Here is a 26,411-nt window from a genome sequence, read left to right on the forward strand (position 1 = left end):
GTTACAATTCCCATATTCAATTTCTTTTAAACTTTTGAGTTAAATAGATGATATTTACAAGTAACTTAGCATATGGCACAAGAAAATTGCTGATGAGGAGCCGTAGCGGGTCCGAAAATGCATTCCATAATGCGGTTTTGTCCGAAAAATAAAATTATTAAAATAATTTATCTTAAAGATTACTCAATTAATAAATCGTACAATCTTTACCCATAAACTGTGAAAGGTAAAATTTTGCAATATTTTATTGAACCATATTGAATTATTATGAACTTGTAACAGTTAGACATTAGCCATTTTTTCTTGAATAAAAGTGTGCATATTTAAGTTCGAAGGGTGCTAGTGTCAAATAAGATCCTATTTTCGAAAAAAATCATCGGCTAATATAGAAAATGGTTGTAATTAATGATCATAAAATTCCTATTCGAGGAGTTCAGTTGTATGGGGCTATGTCAAATATTGGACCGATGTTACCCATTTTCAATAGGTTTCGTCTCTATTACAATAGAAGATCATGTGCAAAATATCATTGAATTATCTACAAAATTGCACAATGTACTTTGATTACAAGGTCTACAAGCGATGGGTATATGACCAATATTGCTATTCGTTATATGTATCAGCACAAGCCCAGAGGAACCTTAATGATTACTCAGTTAGATAATTTGGGAAAATAATTAATTTTCTATAAGAGTTTTGATTTGAATGCAGGAACAAGAAATTTGTGCAAAATATTTTCTTTGTAGGGCGAATTGTATGCTAATCAGTTCAACTTCTAGACAGACTAAATAACTTGATATATAATATTTGAGAAAAATTTTAGGCATCTACCTCTTCTACTTTATGCGTTATTGTTTTTAACCAAAAACAAGTAGTAAAGTATAGTCGGGCATGGCCGACCATGTAATACCCTACACCATGAGTATATTTTTAAAATTTTTACTTTTTAAAAAGAAACTTTTATATTGAATATTATTCCAAAATATTTAAGCAATTTATTGATAAAAAACTAAAATTTCTAAATGAGGGTTTATATAGGTCATATATGGGCCGATCCTCGGGAAATTTGGGAAAGGATATATTTTTAAATAACAGTTAGTTTTGTTGGGTTTCATTGCAATACAAATGGCTACAAGTCAATTTTAGGCGTTTAAGACATTTTTTGAAGAGGGGTTTGTATGGGGGCTTGGGTCAAATAAGGGCCGATCCTTACGAAAATCTGCAGCGTCATTTATACTTATGTAAAACCTATTTGTGCCAATTTTCAGAGAGATAATAGAATATTTGACGTAATTATGGAATAAAAAGTTCAAATCGGGAGGTACGGTTGTATGGGGGCTAGATGAAATAATGGACCGATTTCAACTATTTTCAATAGACTTCGTTCCTGTGCCAAAAAACATGCTTGATCCAAATTTCATCAAATTATCTTAAAAATTGCGGCCTGTACCTTGCGCACAAGGTTTACATGGACAGCCAGCCGGACAGACGGACGGACATGTCTTAATCGACTCAAAAAATGATTCTGAATCGATCGGAATACTTTAAGGTGGGTATTGGACCAATATTTTTGAATGTTACAAACATCAGCACAAACGTATAATACCCTCCCCACTATAGTGGTTCAATGACGAGCGCTATTGAAAATGGTTGAAATCGGTCCATTATTTCGCCCAGCCCTAGTCTGTGTGTCCATGTAAACATTGTGCGCACGCTACAGGTCGCAATATTCAAAATAATTTGGGACGAAGCATATTAAAAATGGTTGAAATCTGTTCAATATTTCGCCTAGTCCCAGTACAACCATATCATCCGAATCGGGCCTTTAGGCTCATAATAACGTTAAATGTACTATTATGTCAACAAAAATTTGCATAACTTAGTTTTATAGAACGATAAATGACACTACTAATTATTGTAGTGATTGGGCCTCATTTGACCCTAGCCCCCATACAAACTTCCCTTCAGAAAATGTCTTAAAGGTCAAAATTCACTTATAATTTCTAATAAAACGAATAAATTCTACATAAATAACATTGAGGTAGATGTGAATTCCTCTACCATAATTTATAAGGATAGGCCGATATTAACCCTTACTCCCCTATGAGCCCTCTTATAGAAAATCTCTTTTTTTTTGTCAATAATACGTAAAAATATTCCACAATACGGTTAAAGAACAAATTAAATGCTCTATTTTTTAAAATTATCCACTTTTTTAATATACTGACTGGTGTAGGGTATCATATAGTCGACAATGTCCGACTATACATTCGTACTTGTTTTAATGTTGTCTCTATTTAAAGCGTTATTTTGAGTTCACAGCTATATTATTTGATGTCACTAGATGTCAAAAGAATAATATCCTGCGATATCCTTCGAAAAAACTTTTTCTATTTTTCATCAAAAATTATCTATATACGTCAAAATAAAGTGTGTGGTGAAGTCAAAACCATAAAAAGTCCAGTGGTTTAGTTTTGTGCATGAAAGGGTTAAAAAAGTACCTGTGTTTGTTAAGCGATTCGACCGAGTGTATTAGGCAGCAGGTGGTGTGTGCATTTTCCACGAGACACACTGCTAAAGTTTCGTACAACAGGCGCAATTCTTCAGAATTACAGTGAAACAAATTTGAATAACATTTGTGAATGAATTTTTGATTTTATTACCATTTTCCTATTTTAATTACTTAACCTCTCGTATCTCTTAAGGAAATACCAAAAAACACTTCCTAATTTGAACTAAAGAAAAAGAAAAAAAAAAAAACATTTCTAAACATTAAACGTTTTTTTTTCAAATTTCGAATTAAACTTGCCATTAAAATAATTAACTAATTAAACAATGACATGCGGAAAAAAGGCCAAACATTTGTCCAAATAAAACAATCAAAATGTTGTTTAAACTAAACAACAAACAAAAAAGTCTAATAAAATAATTATTTCCATAGCAAAACTCCCTCAATATTCATACATGAAGCTAACGGGAGACATACTCACTCGCAACATGTTGTAGTATTCAAATAAAACATTTGCAATAAAAAAAAACGTAAATGAAACGAAAAAAATGCTGAAATTGAAAAACATTAAAGTGAAAGGTATTTTTGGGTTTTTCTACTTTTTTCGGTTTCTATTATTTAATCTTCATTGGCTATAAGAGTTGTTAGCAGAGTGAATATTCATAAACTGAAATTGTGGAACAAAAATCAGGCTAATCCTCTGACTAGTTGTACACAAAATCTTGATAAACATTTTAAGTGAAAAACGTCAGTAAAATTGTGTTTTTTTTTATTTTACGACTTTTTTCTAAAACATACTTGAAGTCTTATTGAAATTAGACAGACAGACAGACAGATAGAAACATGTACATATGTACCAACGAAGATCATCAATAGAAATTGGAGTTTTCTTTTAAAGGGGCATATAAAAGTTTTAGAGTAAATTTTTTATGAGCTTTTGTTAGTTTATGGTCTCTTAACTGTAAAATGGCCAAAAATATTTAATCAGGCAACTTTTACTTACTTACATACTTACGTTTGATATAAACAGTCATTGAAATATAATTGAAACAAAATAAACAATTTACAAATACTACCATACAATTTACCACCAAAATCACCACTAGTAACTTCATCATCAATCTCATAATCATCTAAAGCCGTCTTTATTATCATTACTACAAAGCAGACTTTTGACTATTAAATTAATAAGAAGAAGAAGAAAGAAAAAGAAAAGCCAACAACAACAACAAAAATAAAAACAACTTTACCTTTAGGTGCTTCTTAAATGTTTTGTGTGGCATACAACACCATCATGCACCACAAAGTAATGAATGCACTACTGCACCATACACCATGTATAGTTTTACAATAAACATTGACGTTTTTAGGATTTTATGTGCGGCGTCGTAGTCGTTGTCGTCGTCGTCATCGTTGCCGGCGCATGCAATTGACCTCATTTATTTAACAACAAAACAAACCAACAACCAACAATTGTGTTAACTGTGAGTGAGTGTCAGCCAGGCAGCTTGGCTGGCAGTCATCCGGCACATTCAATTTTCAAAACCAAACAATTTTTACCTTATTTTTTAGGTTTTTTTTTTCATTGTGCAAAAAGTGCTAAAAGAAATAAAAAAATTTAATAAAACTTTAAGGAAAATGAGTAAGAAATAAACTTTAACGACTATGTTTTGCGCTATATCAATAATCATCTGAAGATGAGCCCTAAAGGAGGCCACTTTTGAAATGGTTTTCATAATTTATACATTTATAGAAAAAGTCACAATATATTTCCTAATAATAGCGTGACCTATTGCTAACGGATTAAATTTTTTCCGTTTGAAACATATCAAAATATAGGTCATTGCTCCTCCCTAAACACGATCTTGTTAACTCATTTATAAACCATTAGCTCCTATTCATGACACCTAAGGCCCAGGAGTAAAAATTCTATTCCTGTTGAGTTTTAAATATACTTTTAGATCGTTAAGGTCCTATAGGGGATCGGACCTCCCAGTATTAACAAATTGTTTTAATATTAATTTGTTCCGATTTATCTATAAATATCAGATATTTTCTTACTTTTACTTTTTTGTAAATTAGTTCTGATTGTAAATGTCGTTTGCTAAAGGGAACTTTATATCCATACTAGGGATTCAATTTTCACCATCTTCATTAGGTTAGGTTGATAGGAGGATGTATACTACACCAAATCCGAAGAAATACACCTAGGCCACAATCGGTCCTGTTGTAAGCTCCTTATCATGAAAAAAATCACTGAATGAATTATTTTTCAGTGTTCAGAAACTTAGTTTCCTGAACGTAATTCCTAAGAATCTTTCAATCAGTGTTAGCCAGGAATGTTATTTCCGGAATAACATCACTTCCAAGATACTTGGATCTAAATTCGACGAATGCCTGGCAGTGATAAAGAAAGTGCTCCAGAGTTTTACTGTCCTCTCCACATGCTCTACATTCGTCTGAATCCGCATGTCCAATTTTGCATAGATGTGTTCGAAATCCTGTGTGTCCACTCAGAATACGTATGTTCATACTAACTTCAGACTTGCTCATTTTAAGAAGATTTTTCGTCTTGCTCTCATCAGGGTCACCCCATAGGATCTTCGTGGTTCTACCCACTGTTTCATTTTTTTCAAAAGGCCTTATGGTTTTCTCTCACCCATATTTTTAGTTCAGCTTTTGTTAAAAAATAAACATCTTTATTAGGTTTAGGTCCAATAGTGGATCGAACCTCTGACAATTTAACTAAATTGTTTTGTTGTGAATTTGATCGGATTTTTCGATAATTTTTGGAAGATTAATTTTTTTCTTTGTAAATCGGTTATGATCGTAAAAATCGTTTGTTAAAAGCTACTAAGTATATATCGAGACTAGGGTACATTATGATTAAATTTTCACCTTATCTATCAGGTTGAGGTCCTATAGTAAGTCGAACCTCTCAGATTTTAGTAATAATATTTTGTTATGAATTTTATCACAAGTATCAAAAATTCTCGGAAGATTATTTTCGTCTTTAAATATCGTTTATGATCGTAAAAAGTTTTTAAATTCTACTACACATCGGGAATTGGGTTCAATATGATTAAATATTTACAACATCTAGACATTTAAATGGAATTTGTGCCAATTTTTATTAATAATGCTGCAGAAACGCAAGCTATAACAGTTTTATGGAGTAATATGAAATCTAATTTTTGAATTGAAATATAATTCCAAATGTTAAACCAATACGTTACAAGTACAAAAACAAGTCCATAATACCTTCTCGCGAATAGAATTCCATCCACCAACTACAAGCAAATAAACGCAAAAAGACATTGTTTTTTTTTTTAGTTTAACTGCACTTTTACCGCCAAGTGCTTAACGGCGTTTTTCTTTGTTTAGCTGTTATTTTTTTCACTACAATTTTGGGGGGAAGAATAACGCAATATCTTTCACTGTTTTAACTGAATAAAAGAGGTCAACAGAAATATAAACATCATGATGAAAATTCGCTTAACAAAAAAAACTCATAAAACCCACTAAAAATAATAGTTATTGAAATACTTAGTTTACTCTACTCCAAACACTCATAAGTACCCAAAAAAATACACCAAATATTTTTATTTTTGTGCTTTTAAATGTGATCTACATTTTTTCTGTTAATAATAGCATACATATATATTTTTTTCCAATAAAAAAATCGCATTGTTTAAAATATTTTTGTGTAGTTTTTATTGCAACCGAAAAAAAAATATCCCAGAAATCGCGATGAAAATAAATTTTTGTTTTCGTTATGGCTAAAAGGAGTTTGTTACAGTTAATGTGTGCTGCATTTGTATCATTAAAAATGTTTTTTTTACTATTGAATTGTAAAAAGAAAAACCTTGATCAGATTTGGCAAAAAAATGAAACTAAATATAACAAGTACTATACTACATTTTCTAAAATGATTAATGGTCAACTTCAAAAATTTGAGAGTGAAACTATTAAAATATAAACTTTTTTTAGGGTTAATTGTAGGCATTTAATGCAAATCAAAGTCTTGGGGAATCGATCTCTTGACCTCGGGAATGATAAAACTAACACACTTCCTACTATTCTATACATTTATACATGGCAATGTGCTTAATAAAATGAATGTCAAATGCTTAATTTTGCGACAGTTTGCGTTCCCGAACATTTTAGAGTTATTAGCACAATCATCTGAAAAGAACATTTTTATCATTTATTAATTAAATATTATATTATTTTGAATGCAAAACATATACTTTCCATATAATTAGTAATAATCATGCAATAAAAGTGGGCGGTAATGTCATGGTTACTTCCACTTTATTTAATCAAAACTCTTTTAATCACTATCAAGTTTTCATTAAAAATAGCAATAAGCTTAAGCTATATAACTTAAATATTTATAATTTCCACGCCCACTTTTAACATTTTTAAAAGTATACTTTATCCCTATTTTGTTGTACGTGTGAAAAGTGTGCGAAATTTTTGGTTGTGGGCATGGTTTTCAAATAGTTATATTTTAAAATATAACATTTTTTAAATGCACTAAAGAAGGCATGTCGTTATTATAACTGCGATACTTATTTAAAATATTTTGATCTTATTAGACTTTATTCAGTTTTTAAAGTTATTATCTTTAACATAAAATGGTGGGTGTGGTTCTAACTGTTAGTGTAAACATACCCAGCAAAAATATTCATTACCATTTAAGGGATAAAATATTGCAATTTAATTACACAATAGCATTTTAAGTCATTACAGTGATGTCACTGATGTCAAGTACTTATCGCAAACTGTTACAAGTAATTAGAAAACACAGTCGTTGTAAATCGCATGAAAAAACGTATAGGGTAGAAGGGGTATCATACGCCACACAGTGGTATAGGAAAAAAAAAAGAGGGAAATAATTCGGTAACTTCTAAACGGTTAATCCGATTTTAATGAAATTTGGTATGCACAAAGAGGAGGTGTTGTCGAGTTTAGGTTTTGAATTTGGACCTTATAGGCCAACCAGGGGCCCGGCGGGGGTCCTCAAATTAGGACACCTCGGCTATGTTAAATTTTTAAAACGATCCTATTTCTTCATTTGAGTTCCGATTTAAAAAAAATTTCGTATATAGAATCTCCTCATCGAGCACTATAAAAAATGTCGTCATAGCAGTAAATTATCTCTTATAGTTTAGGAGATATTCGCATTTGAAAATTAAAATTTTAAAATTTTTACCGTTCTTACTTTAGTTTTTTGATAATAGCGGGTCCAAATATTCCCGATTTTCGCCATTTCTTTTATATCAAGCAATGAAAGAATTATGTAAAAATCATGACTGAGTCCAAAGTTATAGGCATTTTAATTTAAAAAATTAAAAAAAAGGCGATTTTTTGCCATTTTTTGGGGAAAAAAGTATCTTTTTCTTTTTAAGTTATCTAAAAAGTTCCTAAGAAGATGTATATAGAATTTATACTTTTTGAAAAGCTGACTTTACATAAAATACGATAAATGAAACAAAACCTAAAAATTTTTGATACCGAGGGGACCAGATCCATCCAAAAAAAAACCCTATTTTTTATATAAAATTCAATTTTGAGCAAAAATTCTCAAATCGCATAGTCGATATCAAATTATAGTGACCTGTTTTATATGACCCAATATGTTCTTAATCATTTTGGAACGGGTTTCGATAACCCCGCCCCTGGTATGGATATAATAGGCAAAAAACCAAAAATCCCATTTTTGGGATTTTTTAAAACTTTTTTGGGAATTCCGGGATTTCTAATAAGAAAATTCGAAATTTTTATTTAATTTTGGATTTTGAGTAAAAAAATCTACCTAACTGTAAAATTTCATCAAAAAATATTCATAAATAAAATTTTTATTGCAATTTGAAAAATTTGTATCTTCGCAAAAACTGAATAAAAAACATTTTTTAATTTTTTTTAAAATTTTTTTTTTTTATTTTTCAAAAATTATATACAGTTTTGAAAAATAGACAAAATTACCTTTCCATTGATATATAACATGCCTACCTAATGTTTTTTAAGTGACAAATTAATTAGGGAAAACTCAACATCTTTTAGAGAATTTACCTAGTACTATTATTTTCATCCATACATTTGTTAGGCATGTTTTACTACCTAAATTTTTATGAATTTTTACAGCCACTTTTTACGATTAATCTTTTATTCTTTATCCCTAAAAAAATTAACAAGTATTTATTTTATATAAAAATAGTCTTTATTTATTTTTTTTATAAATTAATATAATTTTGTAAAATAATCGGTATCACAGTAGTCCATATCTAAAAGATAAAGTAAATCTTTAAATTCATGAATATTTTCAAATGCTAACGTTTTGTAGCAAATCCAACGTTTCCTTATAGTAGATAAAACAGGATCAGAAGATAGAATCAGATTATTAAAAATATCTTCATTTTGAGACTGCCTAGAAAACTTCCTTGAGCTAAACTGATGAATATGCTTAAAGTCTCTATTCCTCGATTCTTGGGGTTCTTCTGTAAGCTCTCCTAAAGGCAGAATATTATGTTCAATGATGACCTTTCCATGACATAATATCTTGTGAACTGTAGGTGTCATTTCTTTCCAGGGATATAATTCCAAAAGTAATTTAGAAACTTTTGTAGAATACTCTCCAAATTTTGTTGCGTTCACTTTATGCTTGCTATTTATCGCCATTAGAATAATATTGACCTTTTGCAGTAAATCCATACTAATTCCGGTTATTTCGGAAGTAGTTTCAAAATGTTTAAAAAAACGTCTAGCGGTATTACCATCGTTTGTGCTTCCATATCCTGTGAGTGGTTTATCAATATTTAATCCCATCCGCTTTTTAAATTCCTCTTGAATTCTTCGTTTCTCACTGGCTCTCATTTCCATTAACTCCTTATTGTTATTTGCACTTTTGTTTGCATTTTCCGGTATGCTTCTGTACTTTAAATCATATGCTAAATGTAGAAAATGTTCCAGAAATCGTATGCGAGCATGTAGGGGGGATATTCCAAACTGTAATGTTTCCTCATTTATTGATCTTTGCTTGGAAATATTCGAAAATTCTGATTTTTTATCACCACATATGTAGCAGTACCAAGTAGATGATGTTCCTGTAATGGCATTTCCAACTTTCCCATCAATCATTGTAAGTTTTAAATCATAGGACATGTTAAACGAATAATTTTCTATTTCGATTGTTATAGGTTCCAAGTTTTTAATTTCTGTTTCAATACGATTTATCAAATCTTGCATTGTTGTTTTGGATTCCTTTATATACTCAAAGCTTATTGGCCTACAAAAAGCTTTGGATCCTGGAGTCGAATTCTTCCAAATATCATCGAAACTGGTTGATGGAGAATCGCTGTCAGCATACTTTCGAATTCTTAATGGAACTAGCGATGCCATAAATACACTTTTATACTCGGAAGATGATTCACTTGTGTTGATTTTTTTATATTCCGAGAGTGCTGATAATCCATCACATCCCCACTTACAAATGAGTTGAAGATCACAAGAATTTATTTTTTTTAGTTGGTCTGAAGAAAAGTCAGAAGCAATCCTTAAAGCAGTATTTTCGAGTAGAGCGCAGAGTCCAATAACAGCCTTCCGATCAGTTATTTCAATAGGAGGTGGTATAATGCTTTTCTTCTTTTCATTTATTTTGTCATATGATGGTAAAACATCCACTCCTTTTTCAGATAGCGCCTTTCTTAACGTTATGTAGTTATCACGACTTAATCCCAGCTGCAACATAAGCGCAATAGCTTCTTCCTCAGTGAACGTTGTATCAGATGATGGTGTGGGTATACTCTTTACAATTCTTTTCAGTCGTCTTGGTGATGCGGTTGGAAGAATATTTGCAATTTTTATGGCATCCAAAGGCTGTTTTTCTTTTCTTAACATTGCTTTAAAAGTGTCCGAAACTTCTTCGTTAGATAAGGTTTCTAGTGAAGTTGATAACCTTTTCCTCTTAGATTTTGAGCTCAAATCCTCATACTGCTTACAGGGAGCACCAACAGTTGATACGCAAATAGCAACTTCTACACATTCATCCAGCCAATCAGAAAATTTCGATCGAAATTTAGCAATGGAATACCGAACACTCTTCAGTTTTATATCAACTGATTTTATAAAATTTTCAATTTTACATATATCAGTTTTATCCACTTTATTTTTATGTGCAGTTTCAATATATTTCAATAAGAAGTTCACTTTATCTTGAAAAGGAGCTGAAGAGTGTTCAATTAAATTGGAGCACAAATCATTTTTTTTAGTACGATCGCCATGGTTAGAAAATTACAAATAATTACAAACAGATATAAACCTGTCTTATATATTAATTACAGGTACTTAAATTAAATTATTTTTTAAAGGGTTATGATATTCTACCTAATATGTCTAACGTATCCTTATGTAATGAATTTTTCCTCAATAAAAATCATTACAGTTTAAAAAATAATACCTGAAAAATTTTTAATATATGTAACAAATTTAAGAGTTAACGTTATGGATGAAAATATAAAATGAGGGGGTAATAGTGCTAGGTAAATTTTCTAAAAGATGTTGAGTTTTCCCAAATTAATTTGTCACTTAAAAAACATTAGGTAGGCATGTTATATATCAATGGAAAGGTAATTTTGTCTATTTTTCAAAACTGTATATAATTTTTGAAAATTAAAAAATTCGCGGAATACTTTTTTTTAAAAAAATTAAAAAATGTTTTTTATTCAGTTTTTGCGAAGATACAAATTTTTCAAATTGCAATAAAAATTTTATTTATGAATATTTTTTGATGAAATTTTACAGTTAGGTAGATTTTTTTACTCAAAATCTAAAATTAAATAAAAAAATCGAATTTTCCTATTAGAAATCGCGGAATTCCCAAAAAAGTTTTAAAAAATCCCAAAAATGAGATTTTTTGGTTTTTTGCCTATTATATCCATACCAGGGGCGGGGTTATCGAAACCCGTTCCAAAATGATTAAGAACATATTGGGTCATATAAAACAGGTCACTATAATTTGATATCGACTATGCGATTTGAGAATTTTTGCTCAAAATTGAATTTTATATAAAAAATAGGGTTTTTTTGGATGGATCTGGTCCCCTCGGTATCAAAAATTTTTATGTTTTGTTTCATTTATCGTATTTTATGTAAAGTCAGCTTTTCAAAAAGTATAAATTCTATATACATCTTCTTAGAAACTTTTTAGATAACTTAAAAAGAAAAAGATACTTTTTTCCCCAAAAAATGGCAAAAAATCGCCTTTTTTTAATTTTTTAAATTAAAATGCCTATAACTTTGGACTCAGTCATGATTTTTACATAATTCTTTCACTGCTTGATTTATAAACTTGTTGTTAAGCGAATAAAAAAAGAAATGGCGAAAATCGGGAATATTTGGACCCGCTATTATCAAAAAACTAAAGTAAGAACGGTAAAAATTTTAAAATTTTAATTTTCAAATGCGAATATCTCCTAAACTATAAGAGATAATTTACTGCTATGACGACATTTTTTATAGTGCTCGATGAGGAGATTCTATATACGAAATTTTTTTTAAATCGGAACTCAAATCAAGAAATAGGATCGTTTTAAAAATTTAACATAGCCGAGGTGTCCTAATTTGAGGACCCCCCGCCGGGCCCCTGGTTGGCCTATAAGGTCCAAATTCAAAACCTAAACTCGACAACACCTCCTCTTTGTGCATACCAAATTTCATTAAAATCGGATTAACCGTTTAGAAGTTACCGAATTATTTCCCTCTTTTTTTTTCCTATACCACTGTGCGCCATAGGGGCACATCTGTCAATAGCGAATAACTTGAAAACTGAGTAATCGATTTTATCGCATTATCAAATTTTGTTTTCGTTTATCGATTATCTATCATTCCTGAAAATTTTAAACATTAACAATCGAATATAACATCACTACAGAAATTCTATCGGAAGTCCAATTCATATTCCTTGTTATTTTTGTTAATGTCTTTATACGATTGTCTTCATAAACAATAAGAAATATGATTACTTAAGTTTTGTTTTGTTTCTAACAGACTTAAATAAACATGTCAAAAACCCGTCTAAATATTTCATCTTATATCTTTTCGTAAAACACTTTTTTTGTTATTCTTTTGTTTCCATTGTGATTCTCTCTAAAATATAATTTTTTTTAACCCTCATATATACTAATTATTATCAAAATTTCTTAATCTAATACACAAGTTTATATTTTATTCTTTTTTTTCTATTTACAGATCAAAACTCTTCACAAAAGAAATCAAAAGGAACGTGTGTTGAACAAAAAAAACTAAAAGCAGCAACAGAAATAAAAACACTTAAAAGCGGTTAAATAACACTCCTTAATCTTATATTTTTATATAAGAAATTAGAAAAAATAAATAAACAAAAAATGTTATAACCAAAAAATAAAAAAAAAGTAAAAAGAAAAGATAATCATTTTGTATTCTAAAAAAATAAGAATACCATTCCATACAATATTTTTGTGTTAAAATTGTGAGTGAAGTATCTGTTAAATGCACAAAACAACAACTAAAATGTTTAAATTGTTTTAAAGTGAAACGTGTTTATAATTTAGAATTAAAACAAGGGGCTTTATTTAAATAAAACAAAATATAAAAAAATCTAACAAATTTATTATTAAAATATCTGAGTGAAGAAAAAAAAATAAAATAAATTAATAAATAAATGTCTGTTTAAGGCTGATTACGTGTTTGAAATATTATCAAAAAAAAGATAAAAAAATTTTATTAAAATTAAATTTAACCCTAGTAATACTGAGATCATCTTCATTTATTTTCAAATACAAAAAAAAAGTGAAATAATCTTAAAGAAAAATTTGTTTAAATATTGTGTCATATCAAAGCTTACAAATGTATTTTTTTAAATCGTTTCAAAAATTACATTTTAAATACGGTTTAATTTAATTTGTCATTGAAAATTAAATTTGTGTAAATTTAAATCTTTCGCTCGTAAATTTGTGGATTATTTAAAAGACCCCCATCTGTCGGTTGCTTATTGTAGTATATGGAAGGTGACAACAACTTGACCAAAACAACTTTATTAATAGCAACAATAGAAAATGTAAGTAAATTTTGTTAATGTTTCTTTTATTTTGGTTTTCTTCTTTGAATTAATTATACTTAAAATTTTATTATGGCATTTAGCTAAATAATTATAAACATAAACTTAATATTAGTTAACAAATTGCACTTTGTTTTTGTGGCTTACAGTGCTGCGAAAATATATAGGTAAACATTTAATCGTGCCAACACATAGCTTATTCTACAGAGTTTACAGTTTACTATACAGAAGAGTAAATTCTATTCAATTCTGTTGATTAATGTGATTGTGTAAACAAGAATAGTCTATTCTATAGCTGAGTCTTTAGTCTATTACATAGCCGACAGTCTATTCTATGGAATAGTATATAGTCTAGTCTACTATCTGTGCACGAATCTATAGTCCATGCTGTATGCGTGTCTATAGGCGTATCCATACACAATTCTACGAGTAGTATTCATATAGACGTGTTTATACTTTATTCTTTAGACGAGTTTATTGTTGAGCGTATATACCCCAGTATAAAGTCTATTCTATAGACGATTGTATAATCCACTTTTTAGACGAGTGTATCATATAGTATATTCTATTGACGAGTGTATAATCTACTCTTTAGATGAGTCTATAGTATATTCTATAGACGAGTGTACAAGTTACTCTTTAGATGAATGTATCATCTACTCTTTAGACGAGTCTATAGTCTTTTCTATAGACGAGTGCTATACACTCGTCCATTTACGACTGTATAATCTACTCTTTAAATCTAAAGTCTATTTTTTAGATGAATCTATAATCTATTCTATAGACAAGTTTAAGGGCTTTTTTATAGACGGGTCTATAGTATATTATGTAAACGAGGTTTTAGTTTATTTTATGGACTATTTTATAGTCGAATCTAATGTGTGTTTTCTAGACTAGCCTACAGTCTATTTTGGTCTATATTATAGACGAGTCTACCGTCTATTCTAGTCCTGTGGACACACAGGATTACGAGCACATTTATGCAGAGCATGCGGAGAGGACAATGAAACTCTAAAGCACTTTCTTTGCCACTGTCAGGCATTCGTCAAAGTAAGATCCAAGTATCTTGAAAGTGATGTAATTCCGGAATTAACATTACTGACTAACACTGATTGCAAGATTCTTAGGAATTACGTTCAGGAAAGTTTCTGAACACTAAAAAATAATTCATTCAGTTCTCTCTTTTTTTCATGATAAGGAACTCACAACAGACCCGATTGTGGCCTAGGTGTATATCTTCGGATTTGATGTAGTATACATCCTTCTATCAACCTAACCTAAATATATTGTAGTAAATTCTACAGAAGAGCCTATAGTATATTTCTATAGTCTATTCTATACTCGAATCTACAGTGTATAATATAGACGAGTCCATAGTCTATACAATAGACGAGATTTATTTCATAGACGAGTATATAGTTTATTCTATAGACGAGTCTATAGTCAGTTCCAAAGACGAGTCTATAATTAATATTCAGTTCTTATAAAGATTACTGATATTGCACAATGGGTTAATTTTATTGGATTCGTATTTTTATATTTCTTATAAAAAATAATCACTAATTGCATTGTGACAGAAAAACAAAAACAATTTTTTCTTATTTAAACCTAATTGAAGTTTTTAAAATTACCATTAGTGTCAAACATTTTGAGTGATTGTTTAAATTCCAGCTTAAATCTTTTATACATACAAATTTGTTTAACATTTGCTGGCAATGCATTTTAGCATTAATGTTATAAAAAATATAAAATAACTTCTTTAAAAAAAACTTTATTAAACTTGACTTGTTGGCCTTCAAAAATTAAAAAAAATAAAGTTGAAAGCAAAAATTTGCTGGTTTGTAGTTAAACATATAAATCTTTTACTTAAATACTATTTAGAAAATAAAAGTTTAGATTTTTTATGCAGTTTGTGGTTTTTTAGTAGAAATACTAAAAATATATATAAAAACCATTTAATAGAAATCATAAATAATAAATATTTAATGACAGCTTTTAATATAGAAAGATATACAAGAAATTAATTAACATTTAAATTTTTTAAATTGTATTTTTCTAACTTTGTTTTTATAGAGAAGTTTTAAAAAGTTTAAATATATAATTAAATTTCTTTTTAATTTATTGAAGTATAGAATGACGCAGTTTTTGTGTATTCTTTAAAATTACTTTCTTTTTTTAAGTCAATCATATGAATTGAAGCGGAAAAATGTAAAATAATAGAATTTGAAAATAATGAAAGTACTTTCTATACATTTTGTACTTTTTAACTGAAATTTATAATAATTTTTGACTTTAAAACCTCTCAAACTAAAATATTGTTTGCTCTAGATCATCAGCATTCCTGATGGGAAGTAAAATTCTAGAAAGCAGTTCAAAAGAGTATAGTTTTATTGACCAATTTATATAGGGAGAAGAAACTTGGTTGCCATAAACAAATGAGAAAATCTAAATAAAATTAAAAACTCTAAATATTTTTAGAACGGAATCATCAACTTAATTTGCTCGAGATCATAGCAGATGTTTCCAAACTAATTGATTAAACATTGTTTACGTTTTAGGACAACTCAATGGGATTGTGATTAATAAAACCCTGGTAATAACATGGATTTACTCAACAAAATACTTTTCAATGTCAACTAATTATCGTTTGCATTACTTAGAGATAGTCAAGTAATGACAGTGACTAGAACACTTGACTAACAGACCGAAGTGCCTAGTTCGTATTCATGCTGCCATACAACTTACTTAACAACTTTTTTATAAGCGAAATTGCAAGTACTTCTTTAGCTCTACATTTGTTGTAACAGTTCGACTGTGTCCAATAGTTCTTTCCTGGGGAACAAAGCTTTCGGCTGTCGCTGTGTTGACCATCTTTGGACGAGTATGACTTGGGTCGTTCCGTAGTATGTAGTTGCCTATAATGACATCATCGAGTTTAAATAATGAGTTCAAATGCTAATGAAAAAGTAGTGAAAAGATCAATGATCAATGAAATAATCAGTAATATGAACTTTGCTCTTCTTTATAGCTCGGGTTATTCCGGAGAGAAGCTCCAAGGCTAATGAAAAGGTAGTGAAAAGAGGTTTCATTACCTTGTGAAAGTAATGAGTTAACATTCTAATGAAAAAGTAGTGAAAGGATAATTTAGTGGTTTTTAACTTATTACTTTTCAATGTTAGTTTTTTTTAGACTTTTATGATCATCTTCTCATTAATAGATCCCCATGATCAATGAAACAATTGGTGATATGACATTTGCTCTTCAGTTAGCTGATCGTAGCCAGTTTTAGCGATCATTTCCCTATATGTTTTGATTTTATATAACGGAAAGTGTTTCTACTAAAATTTTTATATGACCGAAAGTTTTTCTACTGAAGTGCCTAGTTCGTATTCATGCTGCCATACAACTTACTTAACAACTTTTTTATAAGCGAAATTGCAAGTACTTCTTTAGCTCTACATTTGTTGTAACAGTTCGACTGTGTCCAATAGTTCTTTCCTGGGGAACAAAGCTTTCGGCTGTCGCTGTGTTGACCATCTTTGGACGAGTATGACTTGGGTCGTTCCGTAGTATGTAGTTGCCTATAATGACATCATCGAGTTTAAATAATGAGTTCAAATGCTAATGAAAAAGTAGTGAAAAGATCAATGATCAATGAAATAATCAGTAATATGAACTTTGCTCTTCTTTATAGCTCGGGTTATTCCGGAGAGAAGCTCCAAGGCTAATGAAAAGGTAGTGAAAAGAGGTTTCATTACCTTGTGAAAGTAATGAGTTAACATTCTAATGAAAAAGTAGTGAAAGGATAATTTAGTGGTTTTTAACTTATTACTTTTCAATGTTAGTTTTTTTTAGACTTTTATGATCATCTTCTCATTAATAGATCCCCATGATCAATGAAACAATTGGTGATATGACATTTGCTCTTCAGTTAGCTGATCGTAGCCAGTTTTAGCGATCATTTCCCTATATGTTTTGATTTTATATAACGGAAAGTGTTTCTACTAAAATTTTTATATGACCGAAAGTTTTTCTACTGAAATTTTTATTTAAAACCTCTTTTGACAACTTTCAAATAAAATTTTATTTCTTTTAACATAATTTTTCTATAATTTATTTCTTATGCCATAAGTACGTGCTTCAGCTTCCCATGTAGCATTTGCTATGGTATGACCCCTCTCTATAAAATATTTCATTTCATATATCTCTTTAAAAATTTTTTTATTTGACTTTCTGTCTAATATCTTTCTAACAGCAATAATACTTTTTATTTAGTTATGATTTTAGTTTCGTTTGGAATTTTTTTGTTTATTTATTTTCTTTTTTTTATTATCATTATTATATTTGTGTTACTTAACTTTTTCTTTCTGTAGGTTTTTTATTTCTTTCTAAACATGTTGGTTTGCAATATAATTCTCTAAAAGAAGATTAGTTTTACGTGACATTTGAGGTTCACAAAAATGCTTAAGTTTCAAAACAAAAATTGAAAACCCATTATTTTCTATTTATTTTGATAATGCGGTATTGTAGATTTTTCTTTTTTTGTGGTAATTTTTTTATAATGATTTATTTGTTTTTTTATTATTTGTTTGTGTTGAATTTTATTTATTTGGAAAATTTATTACAGATCAGGAAAAAGGTAAAATACGTTTTCTTATGACTGACTGTCTTCCTAGGAATTATACAAAAAAGTGAAATTTTTGCAAGACCTTTAAAGCGTCTTATAATAAAACATAAATGTCGAGTACATGTTTAAGTTTGAAGAAAATTTTATTTGATTAAGTTGACATTATGTGTTGCATTAGAAATAAAGGAAAAAATACATGAAAATTATATGAAATGATTTTAAAAGCTACGAATTGTTGCAATTTTTATATAATTAGAAAATCCAATAAATCAAAAACATTTTCTATAACTACTTTTATGTCTAAAGGTCAGAGGTCAAAATTAGAATATTGTTGTTAACTTTAAATCTATTAAAGCGATTTTACTAAAACTTGGCATATAAATAATAGAAGAGTTCATATCCAATTTACAAGCGGGTTTAAGTTGAGTGCCTTAGCAAAAATTAATTGTTTTTACTAATTGAAAGTTGATCTACGAAAAAAGTAAGAGAAAAGTACAGGTACTAGTTAAATTGAAATATATAAATATATTTGAGACACTAAATGACTCGAAATATTTACGTTTTGTTATGGAAGTTTTACAGGACAAAGGTCAAGCAAGGGAAAATGTTAATAAATACCATACTACTGAATATGAATAAGATACATAAAATCATTAGATAGGAAATCTGTTTATATACATATATACTTCCAAAATACCCAGCAAAAACGTTTACAGCTCTATAGCTTCACAGGCAATTATAAAGTTATTATATTTCTCATTATTAGTAAGATCTTAATATACTACTTCTATGTAACCCAAACAATAAGTTATTACAATTAGGTTTTTACCATTGCATGTATTATTGTTCAATCGTAAATTCCTATCCAATCCAATTTTCCAATCACTTCCAACGACACTTCTTCGACGAATGTCTGACAGTGGCAAAGAAAGTGTCCAAAAGTTTCACGATCCTCTCCACATGCTCTTCATTCGTCTGAATCCGCACGTCCAATTTTGAATAGATGTGCTTGTAGTCGTGAGTGCCCACTCAGAATACGTGCCATCATACTTGAAGTATAAATGAAGGAAATCTTAAGCTGTTGTCTTATTGAGTATATGGATGGATTATATAATCATTTCGAACTCCACAGTGAATTAAACTTGGATTCGTTAGATATGATAAAATATTGTTATGTTATTATATTATATGTTATTAAATTGTTAAAACTAGTATAAAAACTGCTAAATTGAGAATAGAGAGTCTTCTAACTCCTCCCATTTAGGCACAATAGTGTTTATAATTTTTCAATAACATCTGTTTTCAAAGTATACCTACGTATAACTATGTAATGTTGACAACACAACATTTTCAACAATTCGTTGTCGAAATCTAAATTTTATACACATCCGCTGTCTATATGTAAACGAGGTATGCGCACGGATTCAGTGTCAACAGCGCTGAAGTACGTACATATGTACATATTTTGACAACGGATGTTATTGAAATTTTTAAACACTTTGTGTGAACTTGGTACCAGACGTGTGTTGGAATACTGTCTAAAGACTGAAATTTTTTGCTGAAAACTTTAGCAATTTAAAGAAATTAAAAACATCAAACAAGTAAAAACTTGGTGGTATTTTTTGCGGTCTTAATGATTTAGGCTTAATTTTATAAATATTTGTATGTCTACCAACAAAAAGTTCATTCAACTGGTTAAAAGAATTGAAAGAAGAAAAAACTGGCCAATTAGCAAATTTTTAAACACAAATAAAACTAAAGCATAAAAAAGCCAATCAAAGCAGTTAAAATTTAAAATTGACTATGTCATGTAGTTTTAAAGGAAGCCCTATAAATTAAGCTGAAACTACAAGTGGCAACTTAAACAAAAAATACTTACAATAAAAAAGAAGAAAAAACAAAACTCAACAAATTGCTACATCAATAAATATAATGAAGAAATTAAGCAAAAAAAAATTTATAATATTTATTTGAGCTTATTAAGCAAAGTGCAAAAAATCATACTTAAAGCTCATATTACGAAATTTCTTACGAAAAACTTTTAAAAAATTCAGTTGATTTAATTGCAAAAAAAAAAAAAAATAAATTTAAGTTCAATAAACTTTTAAAATTTCTAAAAAAATATTGAAATAAAACAACAATTAACTAAATTAAACAGAGTTCAACAATTAACTAAAATTTCAAGAAATTAATAAACAAATCTCTAAAATGTTCCCCCTACTGAAATTTAATCAACAATTTGAAGTATTTTTCTTCAAATTAAAAATAATTTAAACAAATATGTTGTTTTTTTTTTCAATTTGCAAGTGCCATTAAATTATTTAACTACAACTCCAACTGGCCTTTCGTATTTGTAACCAATTGAAATTTGTTTAGTTTAGCCCGTTTTAATTCCCGTTTATATATGTTTCCTTGGTTATTCTCAGTTGAGATCAATTGGTTATTGTAGTTATTTTGTTGGTTTAGCTCATATTATTCTTCTAGTATTTTCTTACCAATTAGTGGTTGTTGGTCAAATATGTTTTTTGTTTTTTTTTCTTTCCGAAACTTTCCGCTTAAACCTGTATACAGGAATAGCAGTTACAATTGGCAATATTTGTAGCTGGTTTGTTAGAAAAATGCGAGAAAAAAAACTTTTAAATAAATCGATAAATATAAACCAAACGGTTTTATAAATGCAAAACCATTATAAGACACAGCTTGTGGTCTTAAGTTTGTAAATATATTTTAGTTTTTTGCTTTATTTTTTATTAGAAATATTCAAAATTTAGTAAAGAGGACTTTAAAGCTCAAAAGAAAAAAATCTGATAAAACGAATTTGTTACGCCCTATAGAATTTTTTTCAATTAAATGGAAAACTTATTTAAACTCAAGAAAACACTAATTAAATAAATAATCTTATTAAACTGTTGCAATTGGTTCCATAGAAGCAATTATGTAATGTAATCTTAATACTCAATATAGTAATTAATATAATTTAGCTATTAAAGGTCATTAAACTTTACTTTAACTAATTAAGTTTCTATAGGTCAAAGGTCAAAGTAAGGAAATTTTTATGATCTTGTTCAAACTTGAAACTTGAAAAAAACAAGTGTTGTGCCTTGCAATGGCTATTGATATATTTATGTCATTTAAATACAAGTGACCATACAGCGGGTCAAAGTTAAGTACCTTAGCAAAAATTAATTGTTTTTACTAATTGAAAGTTGATCTAGGAAAAAAGTAACAAAAAAGTACTGGTACTTGTTAAATTGAAATATATAAATATGACTCGAAATATTTACGTTTTGTTATGAGAGTTTTACAGGACAAAGGTCAAGCAAGGGGACTTGTTAATAAATACCAAACTACTGATGTAATTTTATTTATAATACGAATGTGAATATGAAGAGTATAAATAAAATCATTAGATAGGATATCTGTTTATATACATATATACTTCCAAAGTACTCAGCAAAAATGTTTACAGCTCTATAGCATGACAGGCAATTATAAAGTTTTTATATAACTCGTTATTAGTAAGATCTTATTATACTACTTCTATGTAACCCAAACAATAAGTTATTACAATTAGGTTTTGACTAAAATGAAAAATAAAAAGTTGTTTCCATTGTATGTATTATTTTTCAATCGTAAATTCCTATCGTATCGTATCATATCCAATCCTATTTTCCAATCAGTGTTAGTGAGAACTACTATTTCCGAAATAACAACACTTCCAAGACACTTGAATCTTATTTCGACAAATGCCTGACAGTGGCAAAAAAAGTGTCTAGGAGTTTCACGATCCATTCGTCTGAATCCGCACGTCCAATTTTGTAAAGATGTGCTTGTAGTTGTGAGTGTCCACTCAGAATACGTGCCAACTAAAGCTAGTAAACTCAGACCCCACAGGATCTTTGTGGTACTTTTCAACCGTTTCATTATTCCATGGGTCTTGTGGGATTATCTAATCCTTTTTTAAATTAGCTTAAGTTGCTTCGAATTGTTTTGCGTTCATCAGGTTAATTACCTCGATCTCTCTTTCCCTTTAAAGCTATAACATTCACCCATTCGTTACCGACTACTCCCGAGTGTCCTGGTACTTATATGATGTAAACCTTACCTCTGGGACAATTTCTAGTTAAAGTTTACAATTTAGATTTAGTTCTATCACCTGAACATTTGTTTCTAAATATCTATTAAAATTTTTTTCTTTTTCTATAAAAGAAAATTTTCTACTGAAAGAATATTTATTGATAATTTTTTACAAAGAGAAAATTTTGTATAAAAATATTTTTTTTAAATTTTCTATTAAAGAAAATTTATAGAACATTTTCTATAGAAGAAATTTAATTGAAAATTATCTAAAGAAAATTTATCAAAAATTTATTAAACAAATTATGTAAAATATTCTATGAAATTTTCTACATAAAAAGAAAATTAATTGATATTTTTCTATAAAAAGAAATTTTCTATAAAAATATTTTTTTTTAAATTTTCTATTAAAGAAAATTTTTTGAACATTTTCTATAGAAGAATCTTAATTGAAAATTTCCTATAGAAAATTTATCAAAAATTAATTAAAAAAATTATGTAAAATATTCTATGAAATTTCTATAAAAGAAAATTTATTAAAATTATTCTATAAAAAATATATAACATTTTCTAAAAAAAAGTAAAAAAGATAATTTATATTGAATATATTCTATTAAAGAAAATTTATTGAAAATTTAATATAAAAGAAAATTTATTGAAAATCTTCTATAATTAAAATGCATTAAAAATTAAAAAAAATCTTTATACAATGAATTTCTATACAAAAAATCCAAAAAAAGATATGTTATCGAGAATTGTCTTTGATATTAAAACATTTTACAACATTTTTGCAAAATCTAATTTACTTTCATTTTAGTAAAGCTTTTTAAAGCTTTAGGGCGAAAAGCACATATAAAACTGAAACTATATTTTTTTCAAATTTTCTAGCAAAAACGTATTTTAAACTAAAACATAAAGCAAACTAAAACTTCCTTGTCTTTGGAACTTTGTCATCCCAACATTCATAACTGGTGGCATTTGGCTCAAAGTGCTGGGTTAACAAAACTAAAAACGTTTTTTTTTCAGTTTTCCCTCTTTTTTTTCTTAATAGTAAACGTTGTCTTGTCATTTGCAAAAAAATGAAGAAAACAACTAAAAAAGAGTGAGAGTTTCTTACTTGTGGCCAACAAGAAAAATTGCAAGTTTTATAAGTATTTAGTTTATAGGAAAAAAACAACTAAAGAAAATACCAAAAGGGTCGTCTTCCTTTTTTACTTAATGTTTTCTGTGGTATAAATGCCTGCAGGGGTCAAATGAATTTCACCTCCTTAAGCAATACCAAGCAAAGACAATAAGTGCAGAAAAAAATAAAACAACTGCATCCGCATTTAAAAAAGCAACAAAGTTTATTAAAGGGGCATCATTTGGCAATAAACAGAGTGTTTTTTTATTTCTTTTCTTGGCAGTCACTTACTTTTTTGTTTGCCAGGATCTTGTTTAGTGAAAACTTATAAAAATTTTACATTAAAATACGGCTTTTGGTAATTTAATAAATTTCGTAACAAAATTAAGATTGTAGGGTCTTTTATATTTTTTTCTTTTTGAACAGATTTAATTGTATGTGATTTTATATTTTATATAAAAATGATGATGTTGATTATTATATCATATAAGTTTTTTAGGAAACTTAATGCGTATATGATTATCAACAGGTTAAAATTTGTTTTGTTGCTTGTCTTTTATTTTTAGGGAGTTTTTTAATAAGGTTTTGTAATTTATTTATATTTTATAAATTGTTTACTTAGACATTTTAAGGAGCAAAATGTAATAACTCTGTATGAGATAATTTTAGTAATTTCCTGCCTAAAAAAATCTTTAAAGACATTAGCAAAACAGAATTATAAGAAATTGCCCCCATGGGGTCTATAACCACTCTCTCATTAAATTGTTTAGTTAAAGAATTATTCTCTTTACATATTATTTTATTAATGTTACAAAATGTTTTTTAAAATTATTTGAATACGAAACATTTTTTCAAACATATCAAATTTGTTATGATTCACATTCTTAAAAATGGTAATATTTTTTTTCAACAAATAATAAAAACTTAATAAAATTTACACCGCATTAGATTAGAAAACACATAAGTTAAAATTTATAGTTAAAAAAAATATTAATAACGATGACTCACAGACCAGTTTTGGAGAAAAAAAAAACTTTAGAAATGACAAAGATTTACCACAACATTAAACAAATCCCTCTTTTAGTCAAATCATTTGAAGCTCTTAAAAAAGTTAAACAAAGCGGAAATGATCAAACAGAAAATTATTATTTTTAAATAAATAATTGCTTAAATCAAGAACATAAAATAAATTTAATGTTTTTTTTTATAAACCTAAATAATTGTTTATAAAATGTTTATCAAATAATAAATCTATATACCAGTTTTACAAAGAAATCAAAGAAATCTATTTATTAAAAATTGCAAATTTTTTTAAATATTTGATCAAATATGAAAAAAGCTAAGACAGTAATAATCCTGTTGAGAGCTCTTTTTTATTAAGAATTTTGTTAAAAAAAAAAACTTAAAGAGCGATTTATGAAAGGATCTTAAGTCTAACATTCCAACCCAGCAGTAAAAGAACTTCCAAAGAAGCGAAAAGGAAGTTCTGTAATAGACCTGAAGAAGTATTGATCTTAACATAGGCTTGTCATAGGAGTAATGTCCTTTTATTTGATTCCAAATTCACTAGATCTGAATTCATCACATAACGCTACAAGCATTTATCATTTAAATCCAAATTCGAAAAAAAAAATCAGTACAAAAACTTATAGATTCAATTTAAAAAATTTACTTAGTGCTACTTTTGAAGTAGTGATAAATGTTATTTTTTTGAAAGTACTTCGTTTTATTTTTACTGAGTAAGTAGAATCGGTGAAATTTCGTGCTGGGAAAAATGCCTATAATATATTTTATTCAGCTTTGTCTGAATCCGATCGTCCAAATATGTATAGTTGTGTGCTTGTCCAATTCTTATTCATTCTGAGAAGATATCTCGTCCCTCTCTTGTTGGGACAATACAAAGAGATTCTGGTGATCCTAGCGATTGTATATGGAGATATAGATCGATTAAATAATACAAAAAAGATGATGGCATGGCGACCATACGATACCCTACACCAATGAATATGTTAAAAATGTGGATTATTTTTATTTGAAACTTTTGTAGGCAAAAAAAGAGATTTTTTTACAAGAGAGCTTATATAGGGGTAAGAGTAGATATGGACATATCCTTATAAATTTTGGCAGAGGAATTTATATTTACTTTAAAGTTATTTTTGTACATTTTTAACCTGGCCTCCGGTAGGTTAGTGGTTAGTGTTCTAGTCTGGTAGACCGGAGGTGGTGGGTTCGATTCCCACCCGTGGCACTACTCAACGCTACTCAACCGCCCGATTGAGGCCTAGGTGTATTTCTTCGGATTTGATGTGTATACATCCTCCTTTCAAACTAACTAACTAACTAACTATTTTTGTACATTTTGATCCTTCTTTAGTAAATTTCAAAATTCACATCATTTTCTGAAGGAGAGTTTGTATGGTGACTATGGTCAAATGAGGCCTGACGCTATCAAATCCGGAAATTCATTTAAAATTCTATAAAACCATATTTTTTGTTTATTCGGGGTTACAGTTGTATAGCATGTGCTAAATGTCATTAAATTATCTTGAAAATTGCGGTCTGTAACGTGCGCACAAGATTTACATAGATATACAGATGGACGGACTGACGGCCATAGTTAAATGGACTCAAATTCTGATACGATTGGAACTAACAAATTATGAGAAAATTTAGCAGAAACAGCTATTTTTACTAAACAACTAAAATTTAAAAAAAATTTACTTAATAACAAATTTTTAAAAAATTAATATAAAAGCTTATTATAATTTTTATTTAAGATTTCATAGTAAACTAAAACAATAATTTAAATGAATTGCTTAATACTATTTAAAGCTTAATTAGCACTTAAATGTCACACAATTCCCTTAAAAAACTGAACAAGTTTATTTTTTTACACATAACAAAAACAAATATTAAAGTGTGCTAAAATTTAAAAAAAAAACATAATTTAAATTAAAACTATAAGTAGTATTTATAT

General features: G+C 28.4%; 1 protein-coding gene across 3 annotated transcripts in view; it reads left to right on the forward strand.

Annotated features, from left to right (window-relative positions):
* The window catches only part of LOC111690997 (cadherin-99C), a 199,427-nt gene that overhangs the window by 3,040 nt on the left and 169,976 nt on the right, over nt 1–26,411 (forward strand). For all 3 annotated transcript variants that reach the window (XM_046948607.1, XM_046948606.1, XM_046948605.1), the window contains exon 2: nt 12,761–13,607. The gene's annotated coding sequence lies outside the window, so the exon portion shown is untranslated. The remainder of the gene's footprint in view (nt 1–12,760; nt 13,608–26,411) is intronic.

Source organism: Lucilia cuprina, chromosome 4 (genome assembly GCF_022045245.1).
Source record: "Lucilia cuprina isolate Lc7/37 chromosome 4, ASM2204524v1, whole genome shotgun sequence".
Classification (NCBI taxonomy): Eukaryota; Metazoa; Arthropoda; class Insecta; order Diptera; family Calliphoridae; genus Lucilia; species Lucilia cuprina.